Below are 12,089 nucleotides of genomic sequence, written 5' to 3'. Positions count from 1 at the left end.
GTCAATATGAAGGGGACCTTTCTATGATGCAATTATCTGCCTCAACCAAACAATATAAAGACTAAAATTGTGTTTTATAGCCAATACTTTTTTCTACGTAGTTTCATAAACAGACTTGGTGGTTTCTGTTACAAAAAAGCAATTACTCTATCTCTGTGGCTGCTGCACCACGGGTGTTTAAAGATTTAAAATTCCATCCTCAAGCAGTTGCCCAAAGAATGAAAAAGGGATATATCCACAGAGGTTAACTTTTTCAGAAGCTCTGGTGGTCTTGTAGCATATTTCTTCCTCCCTCCTCCAAGCCACAACATTAAACAATTTTACGAGGCCAAGTCGGAGTGAAAAATACTGAATAATTAAATATTTCAAGTTGAGAGTTTGCGTAGCTGTTGTTCAGACACTTTGTGAATCGTACAATAAAAGTAATGAATAAACGATAAGGCTTTTTGATTACTCTCTTGTAAATGTACAAATAATCGTCCCGAAGCCTGACAAATGCCTCATTTTCATTCCTGGGGTTGTGGCTGCAAAAATCTGTTGGACTTTCTGCGGCCATTCATTGATGCATTGGCGTTGCCTTGGTTTCTTTTCAATTAGAAGATGGGAATGGCCAAATTGCACTTAAACTGGACCGTTTTGGGTTCTGTAAAAGCAGCATTATGTCAAGATGTTTTTCTTGGAAATAACCTCTAATGATGATAAAAACGTACCTCAAGGAGCATAATAGTTGTTCATTAAATTTACTCTTACACAAAGGTTCTAAAGGACAATCTACTTATATTTATCGGTATTTATTTGTAATAAACTGGTGTGGATATATTTATTTACTCCCCTGAGTCACAAGATCGTTTTTTTTTTGATTGACTGAAACCCAATTTTAGGACGTTTTAATTTCCCAGTTGTCCTGAATGCAGCACAAGGTGTTTTTTTTTTTTTTTCCAATCATGGCTAAAAAATGTTTTTAAAAAGACTTCGCCATCTCTATTTGCCGTGTTTTGCTCTTGTTCAGTCAGGTACGTGACACTTTTCACCCTCTAACATGATACAGCCTATATAATACAGGCACATAACTAGTTTGTGTGTTTGTACTCGATTTTATTTCTCATTACGAATACCAGATTAGAGTAGGCGGCCATTTTGGGTGTTAAAACACCGGTTTGTTTTAAATTGCTTTATTTTGCCAACAGCAGCTTTTGGTTCACATTTGGAGTTACAAATTGTGTTCAATATCAATTTCCAAACCAATATGGCCACAAAAAAGCAATTGTATTGCGCCTAATAAATACACAAAAAGTCCACACCTGTTAATTTGTATTTTATATCCTAAACAACATTAAGTAGTGTCCTCAAATGCTCTTAATTTGCATAACGTGAGTCACCATCTGTGTTGTTTTGAAACTATCCCCTCGAGTTACCTCTAATGATTATAATTATGCTTACACAACATCTTTAAAAACCAAAAAGAGTTTCATCATTCAAGTGTACGGGGGCCAATAAAACAAGTGGGTATCGATTACACTCGACATTTATGCCAGTTCTTTACTAAGTTACAAGAGCGGTCATTGCTCCTCTCATATTTTGTTGATGAAGGTAGTTGAGGGGAGCAGCTCCTCCATCAAAATGTCGCAGAGTTATGGATGAATGTGTTGCAATGTTGAGGTGGACCCTCTGCTCATTAATCATTTACTGAGGGATGTTTATAAGCAGTGTGTTTAAATACAGATTTAAACTATATTCATGATTCATTTTGTTGAATTAATTGGAAAGCAGTATCTGTCCAATTCCATTACTAGCGATATGGGATGTAAATTTCCAAATGACAAACGGTAAGTGACACCTGAAACCCAAACACACGATTAGAGTGTGATGATTTAATACTTTGTTCAAATTGTCACTTGGTGTTTCCTTATTTGGTATGCATTGATTTGTTTGACCTAAACCACAAATACATTTTCTTCTCACAAGCCAACCCTGGCCCTATCTTCTAATTTGAATTTTAAGAAACCACCGCACCCGAGGAAAAACAACCAGTTAGCGACCGAAAGTGTGACTGATATGTCGTTCATTCTCATGCTCTCGCAGGCACACGTTGGGGTTGAGGAGCTTTGCTGAAACCATGGCGGAATATCTACAAAGAAGCTTGAATGTAGAAGGTATGTTCATCACCTTTGTTGATTACTTAGTGTGGCTAATATCGGCTTGCTAAGCTTTCCAAAAGTGGTCATTGAATGGTTGCTTGTCTATATGTGCCCTGTGATTGACTAGCCATCAGTCCAGCATGTACCTAGTGTCTCACTCAAAGTTAGCTGGGATCAACTTCAGCTCACCAGCGACTCTAATGAGGACAAGTGCCATAGAAAATGAATAGATGGTCGTGCTTCAGGTTGTTTTGGGTCGCTCAGTTGAGGGTGATAGAAGCTAATTGGCTTTTTTCCCCTTCTTAAAGATCTGGCAAAATAAGTTTGAATTCCATGCTACATCCAATTTACTTAAAAAGTCATATAAATAATATTTTTAATTTGGTGCATGTGAGAAAGTCTTCCAATTGTAGAATGTCTCTGACTGATCAGTGTTCATTTTCTTTTTATTTTCTGGCTGTGGCAGCTGCATTTCTTGCCAAGCCAGCGTCGGTACCGAAGGGTAGCCCCGGAGAAAAGTAGAAGCAGAGCAAAGATGTGCAATTCTCCCGCAACGGCGTGCTTCCAGCATGTTTCTAATAATAGTTGAGATTTAATTAGAGAATTTAATTGGTGGCGCCAGCTCAAGTTGACGCGCGGGGAAGTGCGGGTGACATCGGCCGCTGAGTCAACAAATGCCATGCTCGTTTTTTTTTTTCTTTTAATCTTTTAAACTTATTATTTTTTCTACCATATTATCTCCAGCGACATAATTTTCTATCCTCTGAGAAACACGACTAATATTACATCCGTCACTTCCTGTATTTGTGAAAGTCTTCTTCGTTTGTGTTTGATTGGATATAATAATACTAATCAAAGTTGCATGCCAAAATAAAATTTTAACCACGGGTTCAAACCATCATTAGTTGACAGTTTATTATTCTGTTATTTTTATTATATTTTGTTCTTTTATAATTATTCCATTAAATCATAATTCTATTATTAATCATTGCTAAGTGTTTCGAACCGCCCCCCCCCCCCCTCAAAAAAAGTCTTTATGGACTTCTCTCGACAGTTCAACATTGGTAAGTGAATCATATCTGCGAATGTGACCTTTTCCTTTCCTCGCACACGGAAGCAGTGTCTTTCCCATCCAGACACATTTGCAGTCGCCTCGCTGTCATGCGCAGGTTGTACTCGTCTCTCGAGTCGCCGGTAGGCCTCCCCGTGACATTGCTTGGCACCGCTGCCTGCTTGAGTATGCACGGGAGCCCCCCCGGTGATTGATGCCCAGAAAAGGGGAGAGGAAATCTATCCCCGGGTTGTAGCGCCGACTGCTGATGAATGACCCCTCAGAGGCCTGAGCAGAACTGATGGGTCACGGGCGCCTGAGACCTCGGAAGATGGATGAGCCTGGGATGGATGAGGATAGTCCTAGCAGTAGGAGTGCCAAGGGAAAAAGGCAAATTGAGTTGTGATTTTTTATTTATTTATTTTTTAACACCAAGGAGCCTTGTCGACATCGCGACCAAAATATTTGCACAATTATCTTTGTTTTATTATTAATATTATGAAAAACTAAGGAGCACGGCAACATGACTATCATCTAAAGGAAGCTTTTGTATTCTACCCTCGTAATCCGCCGACGTGGCACCTCTCCGGAACATATATTTGATCATCCGCCTGCAGTGAATTAAGGCAAAATCAATCTGGGTGATGCACACCAAGAGGAGAGAAACTGACAGAAAATAATACCATCTGTGTTTTTTATGACGGCGGCAGATGAGAGCGGGAGGTGATTTTAGGAAGAAAAAAAAAAATCTACTCCTGACAGGTTCAGCCCTGAAAGTATCTTCTTCGCTTGTTTCTCAAAAAAAGCTCCACTATCACGGCCTTGTAGCTCCACAACAAAGACAGATAACGATTCCATATCATCAATGTAGAAAATATGGTAATAAAACACTCCAAAAACTTTGCAATGTTCTTCACCCTCTCTCGGCTGCCAAGGAGATTCATCGCTACATCTCTGCATGGCCGCAATCTTGGCCCGCCTCCACGTGGCCATAAAAGGGTGCACAACAACAACAAAAATTGGCTTCCTTTATGAACCGCCGCTGTTTTTAGCATCTCGATCGAGAATTTCTCCCACCTCCAAGCATCGCCCTCATTTACATACATAGCCGCTAAAATAAAGCCATTTGCATTGCGCCCCCTGCCATAGGCTCCTCCCCCGAGGCAGGCCGCCGCCTTGTCCGACCACTCGGGTGGGCCGCGGTGGTGATAAATTGGCATGGATTAAATGTCAGCCCTTGGAGCGCATCCACCCTCTGCCGAACCACTCTGAATCTCTTAAACGGGAACAGGTCGGACAAATTAGAGTATAGAGTCGGCGTCCCGCGCCGTCATCCAGACAATTTAAGGGGACTGCTTGACCCGGAACATACAGACACAAGGTGAGACCAGCCCACCTTGGTACTGCTACGTGTAGTGGTCTTAAATTAGGATTTGAGCGGATAATTGATTTTTAACATCTTGATTGCTTTTTAAAATGACAGCACCTGACATGTGACAACGAAAAATTGACGCATAATAACCAACATAACATATAATATATTTCCACCGACACTCCCGAGTCTCCCACCCTGAACCAGAGGCCTGTTGTAGTCCAAAGACTGACCCATCTAGACTGCCTACCTAGTATTTGTCAAAGAAGAAATTAAATAAGCTAGGCTAACTGGTAGCTGATCTGGCAATGACAACATTAGCTTACACAAGAATGGTTTCTTGAAGCTTCCAAACATTTTTTTTTTCAAACCATTACATGTTAATGAAGATTATTTAAGTAAGAGTATTTAAATCAACAGAACAAGTAATTTGTTTAATGGGTGTCACATGACGATGTGTTGAGCTAAAGTTATCGTTAGCTTGCGCGAATAGAATGTTACAGAGTAATACATTTTTTAATTCTACCTGCTAAGATTAACTGCTTGTTGTTGGCTAAATACAGGCGAACTTTTAGGTCACAGTGACAGTAGCTTGCTTTTTTTTTTTTTTTTTTAAATAAATAACTTACAGAGCTAATGTTAGCAAATCCATACTGCAAAATAAAACACAGAGCAATGAGAAGACCTTCACCAAGACTTAGGACATTTGTCACCTGCAAAGTCAAGAACTGAATGGCTACAATTTAGTGCACAGTTCATTCAAATTGGATAAAAGCTGACAGCAAAGTCTGATACATTATAAAGGATAAGATTTTTTTTCTCTGGCTAGGTAATTTTTTGCGACTCACAAAAATATAATAGGAGCACCTGTGGAAGAATAACGATCCATCAAAAATACAGTTTATATATTTCGCATCTGTCAAATCAAAGCCATGTAAGTATTTTTTTTCTGTGTGTGTGTGTGACGGGGGATAATAAATCGCTAGTTTAAAAATGTACCAATGAAACATTGTAACAAGCATTTAGTTTTGTCGACCTTTGTTCGACTAGGAGAGCTCCAACTCGACAACAATTTCCAGTAAAAACAAGATGATAAAAGATCTGTTTTTCTCTGCGTGGGTTAAAAGTGAACTCTCGTCTTTGCATGCTGTGGCTTTGGTGTTACTCCCAAGCACATAACTTTCCAAGACTTCTGAATATACAAATCGATGGAATTGCAAATTCGAGAAGCTGCTTCTGCCTGGTAGCCACCAACACACCACAGAGCTCCAAAAGACATTAGTGCTCTAATTTAAAACAATAAAATTAAATTTCCCAATTTCCTCTCACCAGAATAACTGAACAGTTTGCAAAAGGCTTTTCAGGAGAACCTCATCGAACCCCAGCAGAACTAAAATAACTACTTTCCTATTAGCCAGCGCTTTGGTGCCACCTGGTGGACATTTTCGAGAATTTTGGAAAGCTTCCAATTAAGTGAGTTTGTTTGTTGCGAACCACAACTCGGCGGGGGTTCACTACGCAGTGTAGCTAACAAGTAAGCCTGCTGCTTTTCTGTGCACCAAAAAACGAGGGCAAAAAAAAAAACAAAAAAACCCGGCAACTGTGGTCTCACTGCTCTTTATCTCTAATGGACGACTGCCCAGAACTAAGTTGCTTCTGGGACCAAGTGGAACACAATGCTGCGCCACACTTATTACACAACACAAACTGCTTGTGCTGCTGAAAATGTCGACAACAAGGGCAGCAAAAGGACAACGTGAGCATTTGCTGGCTCCGTTTGAGTATCTGTCAACAGCCTCTTGGTCGCCGCGCAATCTTCGGCGTCTATAAGCGCCGCTCTCATTTAGCGTCGTAAAGCCGGCGGAATCTCCGCTGAGGCGGCCGGTAATTGATGAATGGCTGCGGTCGTGTTAGCGCAAGCTAGTCTAGTGCAGAGGAGAGGCCAAGGGGAGGGGAGGGGAGCAATTTGCCGCTCAGCGAGGGGGCCCCGCTCGGCAGCTTTCGTCCAACACTCCAATTTGCCTTGCTGAGTTTTTTTTTCTTGAAATTTTGTCGCAGCTTAGATGGCTCGCTGTGAAGTTTCACAAATGCGACTCTACCTAACCTACATTTTCGGTGACGTTACAAATTTACTGCCCATTCGATCTCTGTTGCTAACCAAAACAGCTGCACCGAGGCATATGAACAGATTCTACTTTGTAGAAAAAAAATGGCAGCATGGTTTCCACTATTATAGGACTTATGGTTTTGAGGTTTCGGACTGGTGACAATTTATAGTAGGGCTTCGATGAAGTAGCCTGTGAGGATGAGAAGTCGACTGAGCAAAGAGCTCCTGCGAGTGAACGCGTCCGTATAAATATTCATGTCGCTCGTTTGTTTGCGCGCGGCAACAGCTGCGGCGCTTTCATCTGGCGAGCTTTCACATTTTCCGAGAAAAGATGCGTCCGGGACGGCGAGCGGCATCGCGTGCGGTTTGTTAGCCGAGTGCGTGCTAAAGTTGTTGTTGTTTTCGCTACATGATTCATAATGAATGAGGCCCTCCAAATTTATATTTGGGTGTTTGTTGGCAGGAAAATTTTACCTTTAAAGATAGACTCATGTTTTAATTGACAAATAGGTGCTCCCTTGGTATATATAAAAAAATGCATTCCATTATAATGTCGATTTAAAGTCGATTAATTGGTCACCCCTACTACCTAGGGGTCAACTCTGATTTATACAAGGTTGTTTTTTGTGTTTATTTCCAAGCCTTTCCATTTGTCTTCATTCATATATTTGATTAACTTGCGCTACGACTCTCACCAGCTTGCCTTGACAAATCACCACAATAAGCCGAGTGGAGGTAAAGTCCCTGCTGGGGAGCGCGGCGCACACACGAGCTGCGCTACATGCAAGTGTGCGTGCACAAATAAATATGTAAATATCTCCATCTGCGTATAATGCTGGCGCAGCGGTGGCGTCACCAAAGATGGAAAGCCTCCCTTGCTGTTTGATCTTTTAATTACCACCAGGATGCTAAAGGTTACGATCCGTTTATGTTTGCAAAGACGTCCATCGTATCCCTCGCACGTCTATTAGCATTAATTCACCTCTTGCTTGCTCGTAGTAGCACATTTTTACAGGCAAATCCGAATTTAGAGTTCTCCGCTGTCGTAGTAAATGTTGTAGCGCAGAATGTTGAGCACCTCTGAGGTCTACTGGAAGAAATACAGCCAAATTAAGAGATGATGCAATAAAACTCTATTAATAGTCGCTCTTCCTATAAAGCGGAGAGAATACAGTGGGTATAAAAAGTCTACACACCCGTGTTTAAACGCTTGTGTGTGTTAAAATGATTAAATGAATATGAGTGGCAAATTTTGAACCTAGCCACTCTTGGCCACAGTTATAAGAAGGTGTGCACACTTATGCAACTACGTCTCAGTTGTTTTCTCTTACCATTTTGAAAAGTTTTTTCTTCTAATTGAGTTGTACAGGTTATAAGTCACCGTAGTGGTGGGAAAAAAAGTTTTAAAAAGATTGTCATGGCCTTGATTTAATACCACTAAAACTTGACTCTTCACTCATGCTATGCAAGCGTAGCACACTGAGAATAAAAGTGACCATTCCATTTTTTGTTCCATTGGGATGATGAAAAAATAAACACATGCTTTAACCCTGACCCTTGTACATTTTTTGCCTTCATTATTCATATACTATTTCGTCTACGGCTACTTTGCATATTCCGTTTTCTGCTCCCATGGTAATGCATCTTCCTCCCAGCTGACTGGTTGCCATGGTGACGCCACTGTTGCTAATGTAGTATAGTATGAGCCCAAGGGGGCTGCAGTCGAAGTGCAGTCCAACTAAAATGATTCAAGTTACTGTAGCATAAAAAAAAAAAAAGACATAACATCTCGATATTAATTAAACATCTTCGTTGCACAAAAGTAGCTCCTGATTCTTCCATAAATTAATCTAAAACTCAGCATATGCAAATTCTTACTTTGGTCTTCACTTTTTCTTTAAAAAAAAAAAAAGAAGCAATTTTCATGTTTACTTGAGCTGCATCTTGATGACCATTTTTCAAAGATCTTGCTTTTACGCTTCTTCTTGTGATGGTCATCTTTGCGAAAGCGTAATGTTGGCTGAATTTAGAATAGATCATTCAAGGTCATTAATTAATCAGAACATTTTTCAGCCTATTGAGCCACAGATGAAAGGCTAATGGAATGTGTGTGGGGGGGGGGGAGTCACAACAAAGTCAAAGAATATTACTGCAAATGGAGGAAATGGATTTGAAGACAGTCATACATAATAAGCATCTAATACTATGGAGACTTATTTCCCCTACGGTGGCCCTGAAGGTAAAAAAAAGTCTCAGATCTGCCTTGAAGTGCTGCTTTGTGGATGGTGTTTATTGAGTAGATGTTCGATTCGCCCACCTGCTGTCTGAATGCTTGTTGTCCTCTTTTTTGCAAGGGCCGTTAAGTCGACTCCTCCACCTCGTCGGCGAACAACCCAAAAGCTCCTTGGGGAGGGGCAGTAAACACCAAAGTCCAAGAAGCAATTAAATACAGACAGATGAGGGAAAAGCTTGGCTAAAGGTAAGTTCAATTGTTTTTTGGCTTTACAATTTGCAACTGCAAAGTAATTCAATAACACAAATAAATGTTTAAAACATGTCCTATAAATATTTGCTAAAGGAAGAAAATTATTCTGGTTCTCCCACTTGTTGCTAGGAAGAGTCTTTCAAGAGAGGTTCTAAAACTCCTTTATAAATCTCTAAAAACTATAAGCCAAAAATATGATGACTAAAATTTGCCCCTTCCCATCACTCACATGAGAAATAAATGAGGCGGAGTACTGTTTGCCTCACCTTGAACTTTTATTTTTTAATAAAAAAAAATCATATGTAACGGCACAAGCCACAATATTAGCCTAAGTAGGGAATATTAGAATGAATATTAAATATGCCTGGAAAAATTTTTAGTGGAGACATGAAGTGAGAAAAGTTGCGCAATCTCTGCAAGTCACACAATATTGCCTACAAAATTGATGATTAAACCGCAGACAAAAAAAATAATGGCGTTTTTTTTTCCCCTCTATGCTCAGACTTGCCTAATAAAGTTATATTGCCATTTTTTTTGTCTAAGTGATGCCTTAATACAACTTAAAAATTCCTTAAAAAAAATAAAAAAAACATGACTGGTGAAATGTGTTCCTTCCCCAACACTCGCACGAGCGACGGCACACTTTACGCCGCTTGTTCTTCCTGCGTGTTGCTCCGAGCGATTTCAAATTGACATTTGGAAGTGCTCGTTTGCAGATTTGTTTGCATCCCTCGCAGCTACTGTGTCACTTAATGGAAGAAGCTCCCCATCCCCACCCCTCCCTTACCTCTTACATCCTCCAGGTCTTTCTTTTAAATCCTTTGCATCCCTTTTTTTATTTCATTTTTTTTCTTTTTATCTTAACTATCTGAGCGCTGTCACCCTTCAAAGTCAACACAAACGAAACCGCTAATGAATCAAACAGAACAAACTCTTTTGTCACGCCAACAATTACACAGCATGTTTCTTTTTGAACAACAACAACAACAAAAAAGCCTCAAACAACAGTTTGATTACCGAGTGGCGCTTCCAGGAATTCCAGGGCAGTAATTGGACGCTTTGCACGAGTCAGCATTTTTTGGCAGGGTTTCAGCTTCATTCTCCAATTCCCCCTCTGAAACATGAATATCACACAGAGAGACACATTTGCAGGTTTTTGAGCCCCCCCCCCTCCTTATTTTTGCCAACATCCACAATGAGTCGACTGGCTCAGGGTCCCTGCAGGACAAAGCTGGTCGCAGCAGAAGCTTGGCAGAGCACAAATCCTTTCATCCAGAGCTCATCATGTTGGTCCACATGATTCTCACTGCTGATTTTTCTTTTCTTCCAGGCTTTTTAAAACACATTTGAGAGGTTCTGTTTGTCCATTTTTTTTCTAGTGCGGTCATGAACCTGAGCGTTGTGAAGTTTGCTCAGGTGTCTTCATTCCTGGCCAGTGCAGACCATTAGAATGATAAAACTCTTATTTCTTTCTTTTATGACTCCCTCGTTCATCTGCAATACAATATAATTTGCATGAGTGTGGGTTGGCCACAGGGGTACTCTTTGGTTCCATATAAAACTGGATGCATAGGTGGGCCTAGACACCCCCCCCCTAGTTTAAGCCTTCTCATGCTAGCCATAAAGAATTTCGTCTTATTTCAAGATGATATTTGGCTCTGTTGCTGTTGTGTGTGTTTTTTTTAAATCTCCGGGGGGCTCCAGGGAACACGGTCGGTGTTCCGCATCTATTTTTCATGTTAAATGGGGCGAGGCTTTAATTGCATCAACAAGCAGCTTCAAAGTGTATACATTCTTCCAGCTATCCGGGCCAATTACTGTGCACCTGACTGCGTCGGGTCACATCTGTGCAAGTCATGAATAAATCTCAAGTCCTAACCTTTGGATTTCCAGCGTGTCCCGAGTTAACGTGGCCAAAGCACCGATTGAGTCACCCAATACAAAAAAAAAAAAGTCAAAATAAATGACACACTCCCACCCCTCCCCAACTCAGCTGCTGCGTAGCTAACTAGGCCGCATTCTTCTATTGTTATGTCGTAATCCCTCTCATGGAATTACAATTATTGTTGTGAAGCAGCACCCCCCCCCCCCCCCCCCCTCCCCTTCGTACTCGTCTGACAGGCATGATGTCAACATGACGGCAGGGGGGTTAATTACACGACAAGGCGCAGATTGCACATGCACGCTAACATCTGCTCCTCCGCTTCCGACTTCCCGCCATGCCGCCGTCCATGTAGGAAGCGGAAAAAGGAAAGTGGGACAAAGCCGACTTGTAATGAATTCTATAATTAGAGAGCTACGTTATGCCTTAGTTCTGGTTGGGGGGGGGGGGGGGGGGGGTAGCAGGAGGTGTGCAGCTTCCAATAATAGCCCCCCCCAAATAAACAATAGGATGGGTGCTAAAAAAATGCAGGGTAAAAAAAAAAATGGACTGAAATGCTACTTGGGTCAGTTTGACCCGACATTTTGGGCAAAACAACCCGGAGAGCTGATTTGTTTTGATAGGCAAAAAGTATTTCATATGTAGAGGGGTGAGCATTTAAAGGTGAAGGGAAGACAAAATACACATGAATGCATTTTTGCTCTGATGATTAATGTGCATTGTGACCAAAAAAAAAATATGCCAGCAGGTACTAGTTCGTCCCAAGGATGTGAGTAGCCCACACGTCTGATCTAAAAATAGCTGATTCACTAAGAAGAGACAAAACAGAAGAATAATAACAAAGTTTTTTAAGGCTTCTATATTTCTTTGAAAAATAAAATAAATTGTATTCAATTGGGAGAAAAAAAAAAAAGATCAAAGATTGATTCTCTTGCTTGCAAAACGCTTAATGCCGATAAAATTAAAAAAAAATCTCTGGCATCTATTTTCTTTGTTGAAACCTTTAAAGATGTCAGGCCGCGGCACCTCGTTATGGAAGAGAAAGCAGTTTATA

General features: G+C 40.8%; 1 long non-coding RNA gene across 1 annotated transcript in view; it reads left to right on the top strand.

Moving 5' to 3' along the window:
- Window positions 1-923: 923 nt before the first annotated feature.
- LOC125983949 (uncharacterized) overlaps window positions 924-12,089 on the top strand; it is an 18,614-nt gene continuing 7,448 nt past the window's right edge. Inside the window, exons 1-3 of the long non-coding RNA XR_007486822.1 lie at window positions 924-1,013; window positions 2,083-2,153; window positions 9,023-9,147. This is a non-coding gene — a long non-coding RNA (uncharacterized lncRNA). The remainder of the gene's footprint in view (window positions 1,014-2,082; window positions 2,154-9,022; window positions 9,148-12,089) is intronic.

This window comes from Syngnathus scovelli, chromosome 16 (genome assembly GCF_024217435.2).
Source record: "Syngnathus scovelli strain Florida chromosome 16, RoL_Ssco_1.2, whole genome shotgun sequence".
NCBI lineage: Eukaryota > Metazoa > Chordata > Actinopteri > Syngnathiformes > Syngnathidae > Syngnathus > Syngnathus scovelli.
Note: the sequence above shows the minus strand (reverse complement) of the source record. Positions and strands in the feature narration are given on the sequence as shown.